The following is a 24,960-nucleotide window of genomic DNA, read 5'->3' as shown; positions in this document are numbered from 1 at the left end:
TTGCTGCTATACTGAGTAGTAAAAAGGACTATCAGCAATGAAAAGATTTGGGCAACACTTGGGTTCAGGTTTGTTTGGTTTTTTTTCAGCTAGGAATTTCTCAAAGCACTAATGAGGCCAGTGTCTGCTGTTGATCAAAATGGTCCAGGGAAGAATACATCGGTGCACTTCCATTCATTTATCTCTCAACAAGAGAATAATCTGGCCCCAGAAGTCCTCTTTGACCATTCAGAAGCTGATTAGATAATAATGATAATTACAGAAAAAATGCCCATATGGCCATTATTAGATCAATTTTGCTGCTAGTAATTATGGTAACTCCTGCTACAAACCTACCTTGTGTAGTCATACAAACTAATTAAAATGCAATTTCCACATCTGCAAATGTTTTTGCCAATGGCTAAATTCAAATGGAGTTTCTGAGTGTACTACAAGGAATCCTAAAGCTTGGAGAACACACTATTGAATACCCAGGTTGCATTTCAGGCCTTGCCACCACAGATCTGTCTTTATTTCAGCAAGTAGCCACCACCACACCTGCAAACCCATCTGAAAAAAAAAAAAAAAAAAAAGCTGAAAGTAAAGAATAAAGGCTTAACTAATCCTGTCAAATAACAGATAATATTTTCAAGTATTACTGCTTCAAATGTAGAGGCTTAAAATATTCCAAAACCTGGTTTTTAGTAATGGACATCTACTCTTTATTTATTTCAAATGCCAGGAGTTTGGTTTCAAGAAGTATTTATTCTCTGGCTGTGGTTTATCTGGAGCTCAGCACTGCATCTGGAAGACCTGTACCACAGAGAAAACCAGGCACTGAGCAGGAAGCTGGCATAAAGTCTGTGGTCATAGACAAAAACTGGACACAAGGATAAGGACTTTTACGTTTTTAATGCCAACCAATAATTTGCAGGGTTCAGAGTACAGGTACTACAAGCAGAGCAGCTGGAGGAAGGAGACAGATATACTTCAGGCCAAAATGCATATATTCAATTCAATCAAGCTGGGACCCTGATGATATAGCCAAGGTCCACAGTAACTATTGTACACCAAACAAATTGAATATTCCAGTTCTCAGTTATCTTTATACAGGCTCACAGGATTACAGGCCTTTTATATTTTCCTGTAAAGAAAAGAGAAAGAAACACAGGTAAAATTCATTTTTTGATTCCTAGAGCTGGCAAGCAGGAAAATGCAGATAATGGATGTATACTGAAGTTCTTGGATGTCCTCCAATTAAAGGTGCTATCTCAGTGCAAAATAATAAGCAAAGATCTGATCATTATCTGACATTTCTGAAGGCTACTCAACATGAGAAACAGATACCCAGTTTCTGTATAAACACCATGTAGAACATAAATGGTTTCTTGGGAAAAAACGGATAAGAAAATCAAAAAAAGGTGCTTTTCTTCCCTCATAATATTCCTACTCTACAAGAGTCTAGGAAAAAAAGGATACACCTTGACTCCTAATTATCTCCTCCTAAGTGAAGCCAACTGCTAGACCAAATCCCAAAATCTAGCCAATTTTACTGCCCCTGAAAAGCCTACCAAGAAAGCAAACAACTGAAAGCCAAGATTTGCTCCCAAACGGATTTGAGGAAATTCACCACTATTCTGTTCTAGATACATAAAGTAACTATTTTTTTATAACTTTTGCTCCTGTCTTACAAGTTTCCTCTTCAGACTGAATATTTTGCCCTAATTTTCCTTCTGACATTGAGTGAATAAGAATTCAGAGAAAAATTGTCTGTATGTTCCATCTAATAGTTGAGTTTTCCTGATGTCAGTATTCTCATGCGACATATGCTTCAGTTTCTTTCTCTTCCTGAACGGAATGAGAAAGGTTTTGTCAAAGTAAAGCTGAGTTTTGATTGTCATTGTTCCTTCTGCAAAAGACAAAGTTGAAAGAAAGTGAAAGTGAGTCATATGATAGATATAGCAACATGATTCCAAATTGAGAATCAACTGGCCCCAGTTGATAGTATCAATACCAATACTTTATTATCAACAGCAAAACAAATAAGCAGATGTCAATGTGTTTTAAAAAAATGAATTAAAATCTTAAGCTACTTCAGCCCAAGTCACTATTTTTTTCTTAATTAACTTGTTTCTCAGCTGTGTTTAAATCTATGTTGTAATTTTCAGTATATATTGAATTTCAGTATATATGGAACTTATACATGCACACACATATGCTTGTTTTCTTTGTAAAACAAGCAGAAACTCATTTCACTGGGTTAAAAATATCATATTCTTTCTCATAGTGCTGTATAAACTTGCAGCCTGGTCTCACTGGCTCCAGATTCCAGTACCTGCAGTCCTAGTGGATTGAACACTTTCTTTAAGAAAGAAATGTGTGGAAGTCATACTTCTGAGGGAAATCATTAGTACTTATTTGACTCAAACACAATCACTGTTATGTTCTAATATAAACTTCTAAACTTCTTTACAGAAGAATAAATATCCTAGCAGTGCAGCTGCTTCCTGTTACAGTTTACCTGCTTGGTTCATTAATATGGACAGTGCAAAAAAAATTCAAGTTGTGCAAGGAACTTCTCAGAAGAGCAATAAACTGATTTGTACTATGTCTCTCCCTACATTTTAGAACGTACCTTATGGAACAGGTGAGAAAATAACATTGCACCAAATCCTCTTCTCACATTCCCAAGCTTTGAGGCTTCCCCATCCCCTTTGTTCCCTTCAGTTCTGAGTATCTGCATTTACCTCTGCTTTATTCCTGCCTTCATAAGCAGAAAGCTTAGTAAATTTACACTGTGAATTCGTTAGAAAATTGTAAACCCACCACTTCCTGCCTCAGAGGGAACTGAACCACACACAAACCTGTTCAATACACTGTCTAGGGAGTAAACTGCCCTCTCTTAGATAAAATGGGCTGATTCAAGAAACGTAAGAAAAGCATAATGATTTTCTCAAATGTTTTTTTCCTCTAATTACAATGGAAAAGAAAATTAAAACTATTAAATGAAATTTCTGATTGCTGTAACTTCACTACAGCATCTTATTGACCTTAGGGAAACCACAGTGTTGAGGATGTACTCCTTGAGCATGAAAAAATGTTATTTATCTTAAAGGACTGGAAAAAATTGCTTATTACAAACTCTATGTTCATATCTCTTCATGGTTATTTTCTTTAATGTTAGAAGCCAAACATCAAATTTTATAGGTTGTACAGCAGTTTCAGGACACCAGGGTTAAAATATATCTTCCCTTCTAGGCAAATATTTTATGTTTATATATACACCTTGGGTAATTTTTCTCTTGCATTGTTTTATTTCTTCTGGCAAAAAAAAAAAAAACAAAAAAAAAAAAAAAAAACAAAAAAAAAACCAGAAACAAACAAAAACCCGAGCAAAATCAACCAACAAACCCACCAAACAAACAAAAAACATAGGAAGGGAAGTTTTCAGATTTTCATGTTGCTTCCTGACATTAGAAAATCAATGAGAACATATAGGCAACAGTAATTTCTGTGTAAAGTAATGCACTTACTGAAGGAAAGAACACACTAAAAGAGTTTGCCTTCCAGGTTTTTTATGCATTAGTTTTTGTTGCACTTAGGTAAGAAGTTTTTCAACTGGAATAAAGTTAGAATTTCCTTACAGTAGACGTATTAATCCAATTATGTTTACATACTTATCTCCTACACATGCTCCTGGTGTCTTCATTTATATGATGATCTGCTGATGCCCACTTGATTCAAAAGTATCTTGGTCCAAATTATTTTCAAGAGAACGCAAAATAGTAATGCAAAAACTGGATCATGTTATCACCAGTTAATTAATAAAAACATTTTGAATAAATTTTCCCTATATCTTTCCATCAAAACTGTGTGGTTTAGTTTTACCTTTTTTTGCACATATTAAATACTTGGGTTGACATTCACACCTTTTTTTTAGTCAACAGCACCATTTATCTTTCTAAAACTGAGCAAAAATTATGTTGATCTTTCTATCTGCACGTAATAGATCTGTGACCTTTTTCACTTACATTTTGCCCATTAATTTATCATTCTGCAAACAATTTCTAACACTGCAAACATCCAAGCAGCTTCAAAATATCTTATAAAAGAATCAGTTTGCTACAAACCACCTATTTTCTTTACAATATAGCTTTTCTTACAAGTAGAAAAATAAAACTTTAAATAACATACTGTACCAAGTATAAACCAAGCTGACCAAAAGATTTCTATTTGCCTTGACTGAACAAAAGTAGGATGACCTGATGCTACATAGGAGATAGTCAGGGCAGACTGCATAGCTTCTGCACAGTCTGAAGCACAAAGAGAGTTGTCACCTCTTCCTGGAACAAGGGATTATGCAGAAAATCCTAGTTAGAATGGTCAGGTGAGTGGAACTTGGGTACTTTCCAAATTTCTTGTTGCTGATTGACATCTACTTCAGAAATGCTATATAGATAACTTTCATGGAATCCCCACCTGTAGAACACCCTTTGCTTCTCATTCTGTAAATTTGCTTCTCTGTGTTCCTTTTTGGTTTGGTTTTCCCTCAAGTCCCTAACGCAGCACCTGCATGTGTGTTGGCAGACCCACTCATGAGCAAAGTCTCACAGATTTGCAGAGTTTGTAGGGTTGGACAGCACTTCACCAGCTCCGTACAGACCTGAGATAACTCCACTGATAACTGGGCACATAATGAGGTACTGCTAGAGTAGTTGTCAGAATTCTCTCTAGTTTCAAGGACATAAAATTTCCCTTATGACTTCTCTCAGAGGACCCCTTGGCAGTAAGCAGTCCACTCCAATGAGAGTTAGAACAGAATAATAACAGGAAGTTACAACTTAGCAATGGTTTTAACGCTTCCCTTGATAAAAAAATTAGATAAGACTATTTTCTGAAACTTAAAATGCACTTCCAAAATAAAATGAACCTTTTGCTGGTTTTTGCTTGAGTATGGTAGATAAGGTCTGTACCAACAATGTCTCATACAAGCCCAAGTAATACCCATAGGTGTCATAGTTCAGAGTATTTAATTCAGAGCATCTCGTCAGAAAATCTTATTCTTTTTCTTTGCCTTTTGCTGATAGAAATATCTTTAGAGTGGACAGGAATGGACAAACAGGAGATAGGAAAGATAATATCTTTTTCACTATCATCATATTAACCTTGAAAAACACTTTCAAATATGTTTTTGTTAACTGTGAATTTTTGATGCATTGACTGCTGTTTTTTTCATCCTAAAAAAGTGCACAGAAAGCAAAGATATGCATGGAATACTTGGCAAAGGCCACAACTGGAATATGTTCCTATATGAGCACTCTTTGTGGTCTTCATGTAAACATAACAGACAAACTTTCAAACCATTTGAGGATAAAAGCTTTGTTTTACAGGAAGGGAGTTAACACAGGCCTCTCACAGGCTTAGATACCCTCTTGTGCTTGAGATTCCTGCCCTGATCTGCAAAAGATCAGAACACAGGGGTAACTATAGTGGTGTGGGTCCCTGATGGACAGGCAGAAGGAGCAGTCACTCTCAGTCCCTGTGTCCCCACTCGTGTGCCTCTCTGCCTGGGTGCTGCTTGCAGGATAATCTCATTGGCAAGGTAATGAAAATGAAATTCCTTTTTGCATTTCAGCAGTGGTTTTGTGATTATTGCTGAGTCCTGCCTGTGCTAGCACACACAAGTACATGCTTTTAAAAAATGTGTTCTCTTGAAAGTTCTCCTTTTGTAAACTAGTGGTAAAGAAAAACGATTGAGTTGCAGAGAGAAAAAAGAATGATTTTGGGTTTTTTTTGCCCTAAACCATGACAGTTGTGAAAGTATATTAAATTAAATAACACAACAAACAACAACAACAAATAATGTTGCATGGAAAAAAGAAACAAAGCTTAGCAGTATTGACTTGCTGTTTTATATATCTCAATGTCAGGTACAATTTCCTGTGTATATACTGTGTTCTACAGATAGAAGGGAGATCACAAGCAGATCCCAAAGCCTCGCATCCCTGACAGCTCTGCTGTCCATGATCAGTAATGGTAACCCACTTGCATCTCTTCTCAGGAGAGCTTTCATAACAGTATTGTGAGCATATCTGGGGGTTTTTAAGGCTTTTCAGTGTGAAGATGAAGTCAGCCACCTTTTGCAACTCCAGCTTTCTCCTGGAACACTGGGCTAGAAAGGTTTTCAGGGAGACCTATTAATTTCACAGCTTTGACTTTGTCAAACTTTGGCGTAAATTTTAAGAAGTCCTGATCTCTTCCCTAGGAAAAGTACCTAAAATGAATTTACAAGTGCCTGTGTTAGGGATCAACATTAGAAACACAGGATAAGGGCCTGGGCCCTTACCAAGAATACATTTTTTTCCTCCCAGTTGATGCTTGTTCAGCCGCAGACTTTTCTCTGCCTACTTATTTTGGCTCTCTAGTGAGATTTAGAAAGATTATGTCTTCTAGTAATTGTGTGTATGAGATTTCTTTTTTGCCTAACTCAGCCAGGAGCTAAGACAGGGGCTGTATGGGCTGGTTAAGAAACATTTGAAGCTATGATACCTATGAGTTCTAGTTTGGGGGAGAATGTATTTTAAATAGTAAAACATGGTCCTTACAAATAATTATTGTTTAGGAAATGCAGGAAATAATAAGCTTTACAGTTTATAGAAGGACTTTCTCCAGGAGTGTTAATGTTCAGCTGAGGTACATTTTTATGTCACCTACAGAATTTGCCTACTTATCATCAAACTGTAGAATTTGTTTAGTACAATATTTCTTTTTTTCTTTGTTAGTAGTTAGAATTGAAATTCCTAAGAGATACAAGTCTTATTGTCCACTTCATTTATTAATGGACAGTTGTCCAAATGGACAGTAACTTATTATAAGAACATTAAATGCATCTTAACTGTGATATTGAGTGTTAGTTTGTGACAAAAAAGTAAAGGATAAATGATATAGCACATTAATTTAAGGACATATTCACTACAAAAATAATACAAAATTTTGCAAAAGGAATCACAACCCTGCTTCAAACTTATTATTACATGAATATAGAAGTCATTTTAAAATGCTAGCAAATCTGATCAGCAAAGTGGAGATTTTATATATTTAATAATTACATTTATTTCTTAACTATATCGAACAGAAGAAAAGCAAACAAACATTAAAAACTACCGAACTTTTATTAGATATTTTAGAGCAGTGCACATTGCAACCATGTTTAAAAAAATCCAAAACAAACCAAACAAAAATCCCCAAACAGTTTGAAAAGAGAAAGAAATAGGACTGCAAAGGAAAGACATAAACAGCAATAGAAAAATATACCCAGTTTTCTGTAGGTAATGTCATGGTTTGAGTTTGGTTTTTTTAAAGCATATATAGTGACTGTTGCTGTGGGAATTTTTCCACAAAGTTTGCATATGTGAAACCCACATACAGATTTTAATACCTCTCGCAACTTCAGCTGTGACTTGAAAAATAACATTATAAAGAGAACTGCAATAAATTGGAACCATGATAAAGAAGGATGTGCTTATAAATACTAAGGTAATGTGCCAGGAATGGGGTGACAACATATGAACATATGAAAATTATTTAAAGAAAATGCATTCTGTAATGAACAGCGTTTTGATTTATTTTTTAAAATTAATAGCCAACAGTCAGTAAGGAATTGCAACATTATGTCTCAGTCTGGAATTCACCTTTGCTAACTTTTGCAGCGTCAAGGACTGTTGGTAGTGCTACCTTCCAGCATGCTGTTCTCCTTAGGAATGCATCCCTATCTGATATCTGTTAGTGAAACTGCTGAATTTCTCATACTGTGTCAATTTTCGTCAGCCACAGATCTGATAGCAGCTCTAGCATGGACATACCGTGCAAGTCTGGATGGAGACAATTCCACTGCCTTCTTATCTCTGTTTACCCACAGTATCAAGCTGAGTCTGAACCCTCAGTATCAAGCTGAGTCTGAGTTTGAATACTTTTAAACTGTGAAATTCTGTGGTTTCCATCCACTGTGGCATCCATAATGAACCATAACCGACTCACCTGATTCCCTTTCCTATTAGAATTCAAAAGTAAGAAAGAGCTGTAGTTTCCATGTGATCACACACAGTCTCACAGCAGATTGACACACAACTCTAGCAGGGAAGTGATGAGAAGAAGGTTTCATCAGAAGAATAGGTCCCAATAAGGTCATTAGCTGCCATTATTGGTGAATTTTACAAGTGGAACTGAGCATTAATCACAGCTGTCTTTCTAAGAACCTGTGAGATTTTCTGAACGATTTTATACAATCCATGGCTGTATTTTAGGCTTTCGTTTTTCCAGTAATCTTTGCAAATTCTTTTCCTTGATCTAACAAATAAAATTAATTAGAACATTAAAACTGGATGCTGCCAAGTTTGAGAAAGATCACAGAGATTCAGAAGAGAATGCACCTTGGCTGTCATGTAAAACAAAGTTTTGAATTGAAATTATAATTAAAATTAAATGTAAATGTAAGCTTGATCCAAAGTCTCACTTTGGAAATCTGTGATTTTGATGAAATCTGGGGTTTTGATTGAAGTTTCTTTGCAGATATTTTTCATGACTTTTTACTATCAATTTTACTATAATTGATTCTGATTAATATTTTTGAGGAGGGGGAAAAAAGGCAAACCAATAAAGTGTTGTCAGATTTTCTTCTAGTCTCTTTGGTTTAAAATCTACTTAAACCCATTAATATGATTACAGAATTGTTTATCTTGGAAGATACCTCTCAAGGTCATCAGCAGCAACCCTCCTGCTCAGGACAGGGTTAGCTAGAACAAGTTGTGTAGGACTGCATCCACCTGGGTTTTGAATATCTTCAGAGATTCAGACACCGATCTATATATAAGCAATTATAGTAGATATATTGATGTCTATAATATACATGTATATAGTATATGCAACAATAAAAATCTCAATATAGTTATGTATGTAGGAAATACTCTCTCTTCTGTTCTTACTTCTGAGCAAAGAATTTGGAACTATTTTGAGTTAACAAGATTCACTCAAAATGCAGAAAATGTGTAAGAATGAACTTCGAATCACATCTAATTTTTTCATACATATCTCGACTTGAGGAGATTTCTATAATTTGACTGCCTAGATCTTCCAGTCCACAAAATTTGGTTTCTTAATACTGACATGCATTTATGCTAGAAATAAAGTATCAGGAAACCACTTTTATAGAGTTTTACATAAATCAGGGATTTTTAACATTTGTGTCTGGCTATGTCATTGATGTTTAGCACTTTGGCCTTCCTCAAAATTGCAGTCCACCTTGTAGCACTGCAGAGGGATGGAGCATCACAGCCATTTTTTGTTACTTTCTGACTATATTCATAGAGTTTAGAGATATCTGCCCTAACCATACTGGTACAGGCACGTGCCTGGAGTGCAGTGGTAAGTGCTGACTCAACTTGCTATAGTGAGAGCTGTGGAAACAAGCCAATGCTTGATGAGGCACGTGCTGCCTGTCACCTGGCTGGCACTGAGCACGGTTATCCCAGGAGTGTCTGGACCATGCTGCATTGCACTCTGAAGCAAGACATGCTCCCACACCACTGCTGTGCGTGAGCTGTGTGATACACACTGGACTGTCATCCCTTACAGATCCCCCCCTCCCTCCCTTTTGAGGCCATCTCATTTCTGCAGCTGTGAAAACTCCTGTGTGGGTGGCACACAAAAAAATCCTCTCAGACACATGCCATTGATTGCATTGTTGTTTTGTGTAGGACCAATTGTATGCTTAATATTATACCAGCATTTCTTCCAATTTAGTGTTACACTGCTTTTCTTCCATTACATTTAACATTGCAAAAAGATTCAATCTGGATTACCATAAGCATTTTGTTCTAACACTGAGCACAGTTTTATTAGAATAAAATAAATTTCTCATTCTTTCCATTCACTACATGCAATCAGTAGGATTCATCTGACAAAACATAAGCATCTATAATATGGATTTATGCTTTTAAAGTTAACTGCCTAGCTCTCTTTCACAACTGGTAGGGAGACACAGGCTCATTTGAGGAGCAATCTATTTTATCCTAAAACAGCTATCTATAAATAAGTCAGATGAGCTACATCCTGAGCGTACCCCTTTTTCTCCACTGACTAAAAGCTCAAAAGCAATAACCACATTGCAGATGCCTAGTCAGAAGAGATTTATCACATCATTTCTCTCCACAGCTTTCCTTTATCTTTTTTGCCAGTTCTTCTTCCTCAAAGGAGCACTACTCTCCCATACATGCGCAGTATGACCAGTAAAGAAACAGACACAACAAGCATAACATATAAAACATTTTATAACAAATCTCAGTGCTTAAACCTTTGTGAAAAAAACAATAACAAACAAGTAATTAACTTTTGGTAGAGGCATGTTAGCACAACATTCTTTTTCTCGTTACAATGACTGTACTCAAACCTTCTAATGTCTTTGATATAAACCAACAATTTTTTTTCCTAAACATTTGAAAAAAATCTATATATGGCCTGCAATGTAAGTACCTGAATTTTAGTACCTGAAGGTGTATATTTGAAGCGGAAGGACTTTTCCTCTATAGACGGTGTCATGATATTTTTTATACAATGTCTATAAAATCTGAAATACGTATCAGGCTCTCCAAACAAATGAAATAATAGACTCACCAGAAAAAACAGCCTCTTTCAAAAATGAATGGATTTTTATTTTATCTGTTTTCTAAGGACGTAAGTAACAGACCAACATCAAAGATCATTTTTTAAAGGATAATAGCTGTGTTTGATAATCAAAAAATCATCCATGAGAAATCATTGCAGCTAGAACTTTCACAGAGATAGAAAAAAAGCAAACGATATAGATCCTTCTGACATTTTCAAAGCATGGTTGCCTCATGATTGGAATGACAAACATTTAGACATATGATTTGTGTTGTAAAGTTTTTGAAGTAAGGCTTTTGAATCTGGGTGCCAAAGATACTGCATTGACCTATGTCATGTCTAATATTGATTAAAGGTTGTACAAATAGACTCTGAATCTAACAGCAAGGTATGTATTGACATTTTCTAATAAGGATAGCAGTGCTGCCAGCTCTGGCTGTTACATCTCACAAACTGATGAAAGGTCAGTGCTGGAGGGGTGTTTCACCTTCACATGCAGTGGCACAAGTAATGCAGCAGCTGACACCTCAGGAAGACTCAGCCCTGAATCAGACCCCTGCACAACCCTAAATTGAACTTGCCTATGTGGAACACCAATCACAGATGTAAAGCTGGGCTCATTATAGTCAGCTGAAAATCATACAGAAGTTTCCACAAGTATTTTAGGGGACTGATGTGAATAACAGAACCATAAAGAAGCCTGTGCATGCTTTTCTCTAGAGGAATATCCAGGACAGTGAAATGTATTCCCTTAGAGCTACCACAGAATCTCTTTTACCTATGTGCTAATCCTAAAGGATCTGATATGCTTACTGACTTGTGACATAGCTTCCTTTTAGTTTAGATGGTGTTCTGACAAGAGAAGGAGAGCACAGCAGTTGTGCAATCCCCATCTATGGATATGAGAAGACAGGCTTTGTGATATTCTGTAGGGGAATCTTCTTACCACCTTTACTCATTTGCAATGAAGCATATGAAATACTAATGTACAGCTACATCATAAATCCCTTGTTAGCATCACTGATAATTGTTCACACATGTTCACTTCTGACAGTAATCCTTTTCTTGGATTACCCATATGGTTGCTACAACAAAATAAGAACTTTCAAAGGACAGTAATTTTCATATCTTCAAATTCTGTAAACTCTTTATTTTAGCATTAAAATTAATTGTATTTAGCCTCAGCCTCAGCATAATCCCACATTTCTGGATGCAGGAAAAATTATTAATATACTTTGAATTTAAGAGGGAGTGAAAGAAATGTTTAGCACTTTCCAACATGATAGATTCACCTGGATAGGTTTGCATCAAACAAAGAATTCTTTACATGAAGTGGACTTCTTATTTATTAATAAAGCCTGCAGAACCTGTTTTGTTGTTCAAGTTCTCTGCTGACTGTTGTTGAAGTGTTTTCAGACTTACTTTTCAGGGAATTATTAGAACTTCCCAGTAACTTCTACTTTGTAAATAAAGGTATGTTCTTTGTCCTATCCTCTAGAATATCTTCAAATTTGTATATTGGCATTTAGCCTAGTGGGAACCTTACCTTAATTGGGGTGTCTAGGTTCTAATGTGGCACAGTAACATTTTCAGTATAATCAGAATTATAAAATAAACACTGAGATGGCCATACAATCATAAGTTTTTGGAGATTGGTAAAATCTCTGTTTTCCACTTCTCCTTTATTAAATACCATTTCTCACACTTCTGCTGAGATCCTCAAGCACCTGTGGAGGTTAAAGGATGCTCTACAAAGTTACAATGCTGTACAGATCAATAGATCTTGTGCTTTTTCCTGCTTCTGCTCCTATGCCTGTAGTTATCTCCTACAATAATCCATAAAATTATGCCAAAAGAAGAAAATGAAAAAATAGAAATGGTATCATAATAATTTCTTTCTTGTAATAAGTGTCTTTTTAGCACACACCTAAGACTTCTTTTTTTTCTGTTGAGGGAAGAGTAAATCTGTATTTGACTTCAGACCTTTCTGAAAATTGAGCTGACCTGGAATCATAGGTAGGTAAAGCACAGTAATAATAGAAGTTGAAAATCAATACACTCTTTTACAGGGTCATGCTGAAGTCATTTTTGTTTCAATGATAAAATGATATTTGGATTTTATAGGATTTCTTTCTATTGCCAATTAACTTCATAGTATCCTTGTGTCACAGTAGAAAAAGAACCTGAGAGTGACTTTTAAAATCTGAGACAACATAGCAGTTGCCAAAAAACTTTCTAATATCAACTTATGCTGCATAACTGTGCATATTTTATGCATTTATACACAGTTTTAGCACCCTATGAATAAAAAAAACAAGTTAGAAGAAGAATATATGCACTGTAATACACGTTGTAAAACCTTTTGCTGTCTTCTGCATGTGAATATTTTGGAATAGCTTGCTGAAGAGAATATATGGAAAATAAAAGATGTCTTCTAGTAAAACTACAACAAGTTGAAAATACCACCAGAAACAGGGAGTATTATCCTCACTGTGTGTCACATCTGAGTAAACTTGGAAGAGGAGAAGTGTGGTAATGTCTCATTCTTAAATATCTATCAAAGAGGACTCTATAAAACACCTTCACAGACACAGTGAAGTTTTCTAGCATGTTACAAACTCCTAGGATTTCCACTCAGTCAATCTGCATAACTTCTGGGATTTAAAAAGGTTTTCAGCCTCCTCATTTTCATTTTTATAGACGGGAATACTGAAGTGGTTGTGGCCTGTAAAGACATCTACCTTTCTAGTTACAATAGCCCAAAAGCTTTGAAATATTTCTTCCTGCTGCACATAAAGCAGCTCTCTTCTTGGTTTTGTCCCCTTCTAAATACGCAGAGATCATAATGAGGTAAATTTTCTCATTTATTCAATATATCTAAATTTATATTTAATAGAGTTATAAATACAAGCAAGATTAGGCATGTGTGTCAGTGTTCTACCAAGAGTGAAAGGGATTTACGTTTTTTCTTGATGTTCAACTTTATTTTCTTTTGTGTTTCTTGCTAAGGGCAGAAGTCAAGAATTACATTAAAACCACAGTATATCACACCATTGAAATAATTAGGGCTATGATTAGATCCATCACTACCAAGAATAAAATCTGTTTATTAGGATGATTAATTAATAAAGATATTTAGCCCAGAAAAGTGGCCAATAAAAATTATTTTCTTTGTCATACTTGGATTTCCCTCCAAGTAGCCAAAGAGAAGTCCTCAAAGACAAATTGAAGCATGCCTTTTCCCTACTTCAGTTTTCAGCAATTCACCTGTGAAATTACAAAATAAACAAAATAAGAATCAAAATACTTTAGCCTGGTCTCAGCAACCAGATAAGCATTACTCGCAGGTGTTGAATACAAAATTTTAATTGTGGTATCATTCTTGTTTTCATTAACCATCCCGTGTCATTAAGCATAAACAGACAATTCTAAACCAACAACTTTTGCCCTTTTTCTATAACCATTAATTTCCTTTGGTTTGAACTGACAGCAGAATTTGTAACTGATGATGAAAGGGAATATCTTACATTTTCTCTGACATGAACTCAAGTTTTCCACACTAGTAGCACTTTAAAATATGCACTTTTTAAGCTTTAATTTGCAGGAAAATGTGCTGTCTTCAAATTTATTTTGTCTGTGCTAATAACTACTTCAGGCCTGTTCTTGATTAAACCAGAAAAAATAGACCAAAATCTCACATTCTACTGTCATTTTTCCCAATCATATTCATCATCTCCATAGGTAGTAAGGACTTAAGTAACTCTAAAGAAATAGCAGCAATGGAAAGAAATGAGTGAGAGTCAAGCAGAAACGGTTTTGAAAGGACTCTGTAGTACAGAGTAGTGCAATCGCTTTGGTAAGCGTTTTATGGTTTAGGTTTTTGGGGCTTGTGTGGGTTTTGGGGAGTTTTGTTGTCATTTGATTAAGTGTGGTTTAGTTCAGTTTGGTTTGGTTTGGTTTGGTTTGGTTTGGTTTGGTTTGGTTTGGTTTGGTTTGGTTTGGTTTGATTTGATTTGGTTTGGTTTTTTTTTTGTTCTTAGTTGGGAACAGTCAAAACTTCTTCCATTCCTCCCTGGGACTGGGTAATTTTGACATATACCAATACCACAGGCTGAATAAGCTGCGATTTTCAGCACTCAGTGTACCTACTTTAAAAAGAACTGGGTTTTTGTATGTTGGGGTCGATAATTCTTCATTGTCTCCAAACATTGAACTTCAATCAAATTTATGTGCTTTGCTTCACCTCTGAACAGCTCTCAACATTTTCTACCAATATTACAAGTGTTACTCTAATATCTGAGGGAAACCAGTTTCACAAAAGCTGTACAAAAGCCAGTGTGGGTTTTAAACCCCTTTTTGACCTTTCTCAATCTTTTCTTTCATGACTTCCAGCAGCCATTTTTTTTCCATTTTTTTTCTTATAGAATGTGATAGAAGTTTTGTTTCCTACATTGTGATCCTGAAAGTTTGCCAAGCTGGCTGCATGCAGTACATGTTTAGTGGTACCTATAATTGCAAATAAGAAATCTGTCAGTAAATCAGAGTCAGTCTTGCATTATATAAAAGTTTTCCATATAAGCTCTTATGAGCTCAATCTTCAGTCTAGTGCTACATAGATTTCCATTTCATAAAAGAGAAATAAAGAAAGCAATTATTTTAACATTTAAATTGTCAGACAAATATTGAGTCTACCATCTATATCTTGAAAATACAGATTAATATATTCTGTGTTTACTTGCTTTCATGGAATTGTTTTATTGAATTAAAATCTCATAAGCCACTTGGTATGTATCACAGTGTATAATGGTTTTATTGTTCTGTAATTTATTGTCAATATGAAATTCAAATGTTAGAATTTGGAGAAGCAGTCAGCTGTAAAAGTCATTACTCCCGATCTTATCTGAAAAAGAAAAAACTACAGTTTACTTTCTCATCTTGTCTTACAAGGAAACTATGAATTTGTTCTGCCCACACTCTGGTCCACGATACTAGAGTAAAAAAATGTATTGGTGTCCTTATATTCAGTTTTATAAAAACCAGCACCTCATCATTCATAACTTGTATTCAGCCTCTTAACTACTTATTTTAATAGTAAAAGTGATTTTGACATTTTTAAATCAGGTGAATTCATTATACCTCTCTCATTCAGATTATAAAATATGAATTTCATTTTTTTGAGTAGCGCTTATCTTGAGGCATTATAAGACATTAATATTTCTGTCATTTCTTCAGGACAAGCTGTTAAGAGCAAGTGATCTTATTTTTTATTCCAAAAGGATTGTTTATTTAGTACAGGGGAAAAGGTGCTTCAGAAATCTCACTAAAGGCAAAATATGAAAGCTGTGAAGTTGCATAGGTAATGCCACGGGCATAAACTCAGCTTTGTTGACAATGGTTATATAAACAAGAAGCATCTTGGCTTCACTGTCAAACCATAAACAAATTAATAGAACAGGCAGTTAGTGAACTATACACTTTACTTTTAAAGAGAGCCTTTTTGATGTGGATGATACCAAGCTTCAGTAAACAGGGAAGAAGCTCTGATGTTTGCATAAACTAAGTCCTCAAAGCAAAATTGCAGTCTGACAGCTGATCTTGAGGTCATTCTCCTGATTTCTCTCACTTTGCAAAGGATTTCTATAAATATAGTAACAAAAGGGGAAAAAAACCCCACAGATTCTGAGCTAATCATTACCACTTACAAAAATGAAATACAACTGTCTAAAACTTAGAAAAAAATTAGCCAAAATATTAATTCTTCCTCTTTCAAATGTGTGCTCAAAATGACATTGATTCCCCTGCAAGAACTGGGCACATTTTGCTGCCTCTTAGCACTTCTTCCAAGTGAATTCATGGGATTTTTACAAGCTGTAAAGACTCTGAGAGAACCTCTTCAAAATTCATGAATAAGATACCAAAGCATCTCAGTTTTATTATTAAATGCAGTATTGGTATAGACTGGCCAGGTCAGTAAGTCCCAAAGAATTAGATCTATTGCCCTAACTACGTAATGGTGTTCCATATTGTCCTTGACACATGACATAAATCAACAACCTGTGGCAAATGCAGCTACAGTGTATTTCACCCATGAAAATAAGAGATTTCTCTGTTAAAGTTTAGCCCATCATATAAAGGGTGTTTATGAGAAATTAGGACAAGATGACATCTATAATGAATTATACTTTCTAGCAGATAAAAGGTCACAGAAATCTGTTTTGTCTGTGGCAAAATGGTGACTCATTTTTTCAAGTGAGTGGCAGCCCATTTATATATTTCTAAAAAATACTGAAATAATCAAACAACTTACCTTTTCGCTTCACATACCATAAATGCACATCAATTTCCACCTACATGTGAACAAGAAATTATTATGTTTACAAGAAAATGACAGATCGTGGGACATGCAGAGATGTGTAGGAAAATATCATTGGGTTTTAAGGAATTTCAGTATTGAACAGCAATTTTGCTTTTCTCTCATGAATGGCTGAAGCAGGAAGCACCTTTTCTATCCTATTTTCAGGAAACTTGAAAATGAAATTTGAAAATGATCCGATTTTTTTTTAATCCTATGGAAAACCCAAAAACTTACTGTAGCCTAAAACATCCACGTAACATAATACAATTCACACAGAGTAGGAACATAGCACACTCTAAATTACTTTAAATCACTAAAGAGCAATAGTTATGAAATAAAAATCCTTGAATCCTGCTTGCTTGTTCCCAATAAAACTTGACTTTTCATTTACATTTAAAAAAATAATAATCTTCTACAATTCTTAAACTGTTTCATCTTGTTGAACCTATCCAATAAATTTTAGTCACTTGTTTTCCCCCTGAGTTTACTAGTGGTGAAAGGCATCCCATTCTTCTATGCTTTTCATGCCAAGTGCTATTAGAACAAAGAGGGAAGAGTACTTTATGAATCAGGATGAGCAGTATTCATCTTTCAGACTGTCAACTTGAACAATGGAAAATCAGGGCTTGTCCATTTTGACAGCTGCAAAGAAAGCTGTGGACATTATGCACGTTGGCTAAATAACCAAGATTACCATGGAAAGCTCAGTAGTGGGTTTTTTTTTTTCCCCAACAAGGATTAGGTGGAAATAATGAATAAAAATCTGACTTACTGTCCATTTGCTCAAAGCCTGAAAGCCAGACTGAAGCTGTATAATGACTGGCAGTATACCCAAAACTGATGTGTAATGTTTTGGTTATATTTGACAACTGTCCACAGAACCTTTGACAAGATAATGAAGCTGAGTGGGCAATTATCATCAAATTTTTATTCTCTACCAGCTGATGAAACAGAGTTTAAAATAATGAAGAACTTGAATTCAGATATAAACCAGGAACATAGAATCATGGAATCAGGGAATAGTTTGTGTTGGAAGGGATCTTAAAATTAATCTAGCTCTAATCTCTCTGCCATAGGCAGGAATACCTTTAACTAGACAAGGTTCCTGAAAATTCCATCTAACCTGTCTTTGAACTGTTCCATGGATGGGGTATCAAGATCTCTGGGAAATCTGTTTCACTGTCTCACCACACTAACAGTCAGGAATATCTACCTAATATCCAATCTAAACCTACTCTCAGTTTATCATCTAAAACTCATAAACTGAAATTTTTATATAAATAAAAATTCATCTTAATCATATGTCTCCTCTGCACTAATTACATATCTATAGTAACGCAACTGCCTGTGTCTTTTAAATATTACTTAGTATGCATTGTGGTGAAACACTTGTGTAATTTTTTTTCAATAGCTACTTTCAGAATTCATCTTAGGTGAAAAATGTAAAGTTCCTAGCTTCTTCTTTGAAGTAATGATTGAAATAAGGGCAATGTTTCCCTAATGTTATTGTGTATTGGATTTATTAAATTTAAAAAAAAAGGTAAATTATCCAACAGAAACTAATTACACTGTGCTTCACAGAGACCCAAAATATCATGATTTTAGCAAAAGGACAGAGAGGCAAAAGTACTATCAGTAATTACTCAGTTCTAAAATTTATAGATCTCATAGTTTTTCTCTCACACAAAAAAAAAAAAAAAAACAACCAAGACTATAGAAATATACTAGAGCTTCCAGTGACACTCTGATTTCACCCACAGGCATCCCAGTGTTTGACTCTCAGGTAAAACAGCAAAAAGACCATCAGGAAAATCACCTGGAAGTGAGCACTCTGTTCAAGGCACCTAGACAGGGCTCTACGCCGCAGTTCCACGCCTAGAACAGAAATCTCCCTAAAGTACAAATTTGGAAATGATGATTCGAGTATTAGACCCATTCTTTAATTTGCTAATGTACTTAAGTTTACACTGTGGCCCAGAAAGTTCCACACCCTCCAGGCAGAATTGAGTCCTGATTCTTCCTTGTTTATTGCCCTGATCTGAGCCAATAATTTCACAAGGCAGATAAAATTTTCAGAGTTGATACACAAAATTTTGCCTTTGCCTAAATGGAAGGCTTTGACCACAGATCACATGCATTTTTATGGGAATCTGTAGCCACCAGTGTGTACAGTGTTGAAGAGTGGTCCTTTCTCAATGTGTTCTATCAAAGATGTTAATTTTGTGACTATTTAGTAAACCAGAGAAGTCATGTAAACACTGAGGTTATTGAGAGACTCATATTCCAGCACACCTTTGCAACATGTTTTTATAGAAGTTTCTTAAAAACTGTAGAAAATATTAAAATATTTCATCTCCTTAAATAATTGTACAGAATCTATAAAAAGTAAATTATTGTGCCATAATGTGTTAAATACAGCAGAATTCTTTTTATATTTGTGTTAAGCTTTTATATCATACAACATTAATTACTTGACGTATTTTTCATACTCCTATGGGAAGACATTGCTTTCAAACTTCAAAGATAGCTACTGCTTTTGAACCTGCTGTATTTTCTTTCAAAACTTTTAATTGTATAAACTGTGTCAGTGACCCAAAGGCTGTTGATGTCCTACATCCATTTGCACCTTCCTCACACAGAACAAAATTCCCTCTCTAAGCCTAGGAAAATTACCCTCATGTGTAGCAAATTGGGACCTTGGAACCAGAATAACAATTGAGATTCCTGACAATTGTCCCTTAAAATAGGCTCCAGTATTACTCTGACAGCTCCAAAGTAATTTTCACTGCAGATATGACCTTAAAGTCCCAACAAATTTTTTTTAAATAAACTAATATTTGTCCACTTTTCTTTTAGAGAGACTTTTTCTTCATATATCTGTAGCCATTTTAGGAGTGTAACAAAGGTTGTTATTAATAGCTTCCATCTTCCATCTTTGTCTTTCCTGGATAACAATCCCTTAATTTTTACATATACTGTAAACTGTCACTTCAGGTTTGGAATACATATAGTTTATGAAGCTGTCATTGATTTTCAACTTTATTTTGTTGCATTTAAATATATATATTTTTAAACACCATTAAAATGTATATTTGATCAAAGAATTCTGTTTCATAAGATATTTGCCTCAGTTTACTACTTGAAGATATTTCAATTTGATGAAATAGGATTTCTGGGGTTTTTTTAAAGCTAAAAGGGAAAAAAAATAAGGCAGAGGTATTTCAAAATCTTAAATAATCAGCAAGAAAGAAAAAGCCCTGTTAATAGGATGCTGTGCAATGGATTCAAGTACAAAGGAAATGGGTAAGTATGGGCATGAAATTTCATTGTGAATAAAGAAAAAAAATAACTAGTTTCTGAGTCTTTGAGAAAAACCTGTTTTGAAAATCTGGTTTTCCTTTAAAGAAAATCCAGAAAGTGAAACAGAGTGATTTTTCTAAACTGATGATCTTGCTTGCATTAATTGGAGCATCTGAATACACAAGTAGAGGCTCATTTGAACATTTAAACTATAGGATAAGCATTTTGCTTCCTATTTCGTATTCTTGCAGTGGAAATAGCCCATCACATGAATTGTATTGTCCCAAATTCACAATTCTGTGTTCATATTCCAAATATATAAATAGATCACCAAAATCCCAGTGAATGATCCTTACTCTTAAAGGCAAATGTCTGAGCAACGTATTTATTGTATTTCAGTTGAAAAAACAAAAGAATTCCTTGTAGAGTCATGTCTCTATATTTCATTTAAGTAACAGAAAAACAACATGAAGTATATATCTGTTCCACAAAAAATTTATCTTGGGTGGCATCATGAAGAAACACTACTTACATAAAATGAAAAAAACTCATATTTCATTAGAAGATACTAAATAGCAGAGTATAATAAATAAAATATATCTAAAAACTACAGGCCCAGACCACAGAAGTACCTCATCATGAATATAAGTGTTATTAATCTAAATGTTTAGCTAACTGCAACATTTGATTTAATATTGGATTGCTCTAAAGACTTCAGTAAACAAGTTAAATACATAATTGCATCTTCTACAATAGTATATTAACTATCTGTTTATCTACTTTATGAAGAGATAATTGTTTATATTTAAATTTTAATAACTTCTGCCCAATGCTGTCTCCAGAAAAGCTCTATTATATGCATTACTTCAGTAGAATGTTTCTTTTTCAATATACATGAAGACAATCTTCCTGATCCCTTAGACAAATAAACTTGGCCCCTGACTCTGTGGCAGAGCCCTTTGAATCAAGAATTTAATTGAATTCATCATTGAATGGTGGCAGAGAAATGCCATCTGCAGTCTGCTCCACTGATTTTCTCATGTGAAGAATCAAACCCGTCACACCTTTCCACTGAATAGCAATTTACTGGATTGTTTTGAAGAGAATTGCATTTCATATTACATCGATGAAGACTTTCTTTGGCCAAAACCACAAAACTCTTCATGGTATTATGAGACAGCTGCATGCAATAGACGAGAGCACCTATGAGTCTTATCAGTTTATGTTTTAACATTAATGAATTTGAGCTATCTCCCTGTTGATGTTACTAAGGGAGACTGTGAAAGAGCTGAAAGGAAACTTATTTTAAAAAGTAATTTAATAAGGAACTTGAGAAACTGGGGAAGGTGTATTAGACTGACAAAGGGAAACTGTTCCAGACATAAAACACCAGAAAAGTTTAAATGAAACTAGATGGTGTGGTAAGAAAGGGAGGAAGAAGAGGGAGGGGAGGAAAGGCAAGGATGGTCATGACTGGTCTTTCTAGGACCATAAAATAAGGATTAAATAACAAAATGTAAGGAAAAGTTACCTGTCCTAAGTATAATCTCAAGCATATTTGCTATTTCTTTGCAATGTATTGCACATTTCCAGCCCACTTCTTTTACCTGAGATGAAAAACTATGACTCAAATATTACAACAAACAAACAAAACCCCCTGAGTTACTGTTGCTCGGTGTATCCTTGACACTCATTTCCTCTCACATGAAGATATCAGAAACATTTGACTTTGCAATAAATTTACTGAGATTGGAAAATGAGAGTAAACATTCTGTCAGAACAGACCTCTCTCTGGATATTATAGGCATAATTTAAACATGGTTTTGTTCATGTAATAAATAGTGTCAATCTTGTAAAAATATTTATTTTCAAACGACATCATAGAAAACCACTGTGACTTGTTATGAACTAATTCATATCAAGTACTTCTTGTTTATAAGTGTTGAAAAAATGCTTGTTCTTTACTGTGTACCTCTCCTCTCTTTTCAAAAATTGATGGATACCTTTTTATCAACGACAGCAACTACCCATTGCTCTGGATCTTTCCACACTGACACAGCTAAATACAGATAAAATGCAGTCAATGAAAGATGAGAGGAATTGAATTATTTGAGTGTACAATAGACTAATCAAAGCTAGCAGCAGTTTATTTGGAGCTTCTCAATTTTTAGAAATTGCAAAGATGCCTCTGTTTGCCCTTGCAACACTGTTTTGCTAATTTTCACCATTTCCTCTAATATACAGAAATGAAAAGAAAACAGTAAAATTATTAGAATACAATTAGTCCATATGCTGTACAGTTAATTCATAGCCCCACATTGCTCACCATGTCATAGACATATAAATATAAATTATAAAAAACCCCAAATTCATGTTGAAAACCACCACACTTTCAAGTCACCATCAGGCATGATGGAGCCCTGCCTTCCTGGGGATGGCTGTGTTCCAACATGGCTGAACACTTGTCTGCCCATGGGAGTTAGTGACTTAATTGTTTATTTTCCTTTGCTGGTTTGCACAGCCTTTGCTTTACCTATTAAACTGTCTTTATCTAAAACTTCAAGTTTTCTCACTTTTACTCTTCCAGTTCTTTCCCTGATCCTGCTGGTTTAGAGAGGCTGAAGAAGCTTAGTTCCTGGCTGGGCTTAAACCACATTTGGTTCAGTTCACATTTGTTAACAAAGATTTCATGTATTCTGGAGCATCACTGGATTTTTTCCTAAGACTAGTAGGATTTTTTTTTTAACCAATATGTTCTTATTATGAGACATAGCTCTATTTGTTAAAATTTGACAAGATTTACTGTGATAGTAATTTATGACAGAACATATCTGGAAATATGACATGATGATAGATGTGGAAGCTATGCTGAAAAAAGGCATCCATTCAGCTCCTTTGTCAGACAATGTATAGGTGGTTTCTTTTGTTTGCAAAGTAACAGAATAATAAATGGTGAACAGCAAAAGTTATTCCACCTTCCTTGAACCCTGCTCAATAAAAAAGAGTTGTGCATTCCATAGTGGTTTCCCACTCTATTTCAAAATAATACTGTACCAGGCAACAAGAGATTGTTTGATCTACCATGGTGTGCCTTTAACCTGAATAGGAAGGTACATGGATGGCCCTTGCTCGACAGAGGATTTGCCAATTGCATTACTCTACTCACAATTATTTCTGCGAACACAGTGGAAAAATTATGTCAATTGACACCTCATCAATTATGATTGGTAGATGGCAGTCTAATGTGGATTTTTAAAAATTCTACAATTATCATCTATGTTATTGCCTTACTGGGGCAGGAACACCTAAATATCATCTGACTCATTTTATCAACTCACTGAACATCTATTTGCTCACCAGGGCATCAATCTTAATATTTTGAACCTCTTCTACGCACACAATCACACAAAAGTATTTGAGCACTGTACAGTCATCTCTCTCTCTAATTAGTGTTATGTTTCTAATAGGCTTGCCTGGCAGCAGCTCTTGTCTTAATTTTTTCTCTTAAAATAATAACCAAGCTTTGCAAGATTTATCTTTAAAGGGAAAAAGGGTTGTGAGAGCAGGTTTTAAAATTTTTACTCCATTCTCAGAAAACTTTCAAATTCAGAGCAAATAAATTCATTTTAAATAGTTTTTCTTGCTCAAAAATCTACTTAAACATTTCATTTTTTTAAAAACCTTGGTAAAAAACTGAAAGTTGTAAGGAGCATAGTCAATAAAATCTCAATAAGACTGAGATATAGGGATATTTTCCCTGAAGATCTATAAAATGTTTCTGCAGAGAATATAATAGCTGGCTTTCACATGTCTCAGTCAAAGTTTACCCATTAATAAGGATTGACTGCAAAGAGTTAAATGGAAGCTATAAGCTGCCAGGGAAAAACTATACAGAAAAAAATCCTCTTAAATTAGGCATTGAATAATACTGGCCAAGGAAGAATTACAATGGTTTCCTAGCTTGTGGACTTGGGTAAAAATACATTGAACTACCAACACAAATTTCATTTGGATTAAATCTTGCAAGAATAAAAATGTCATTTAAAATGCTACACAGTTGAGAAAATATTTTGAATTTTCATTTAGTAATAGATATATTATGGATTCCAATTTTATCATCATATATACAAGTCCCTGCATAATCAACCAGATTTTTATACTACAATCTTACTATGTCACTTAAATCAAATTAGTTGACTAACTCCACCAGGAAGATGAGACATAAAATTGCTAAGTGAGTGCAGTATTGTCTGTTCACTAACTGGCCCCGCAGCTAAATCCAGGCAGTAATGAATTAGGAAGAATTTTCTTAGATTCCATGGTATACATTGTGAGGAAATTTATATTTGGGGGTTTGTTGGTTCTAGGAACTACCAGCTCCCACAAAATTGTCAATACTCAAAACTTCCAAAACAAATGATATCATTATTAACAAATAATCATTAATGGTTCTAAACGCAAAGTTGCTGTCTCATTTTCTCCTCATGTTTTCAAAGCCAGTAATAACCATGCTTTTTAGGTAGCAGGTTTTTTGTGACTATTGTATATTAAAATGCAAAAAACCAACACTCACATACACAAGAATTGTGAATATACACAAGAATATACTGTATCACTTACTTTCCATACTGGATCTTAAAAATTTACATACAGCAGAGCATGAGATA

This window comes from Haemorhous mexicanus, chromosome 5, assembly GCF_027477595.1.
Source record: "Haemorhous mexicanus isolate bHaeMex1 chromosome 5, bHaeMex1.pri, whole genome shotgun sequence".
Classification (NCBI taxonomy): Eukaryota; Metazoa; Chordata; class Aves; order Passeriformes; family Fringillidae; genus Haemorhous; species Haemorhous mexicanus.
Note: the sequence above shows the minus strand (reverse complement) of the source record.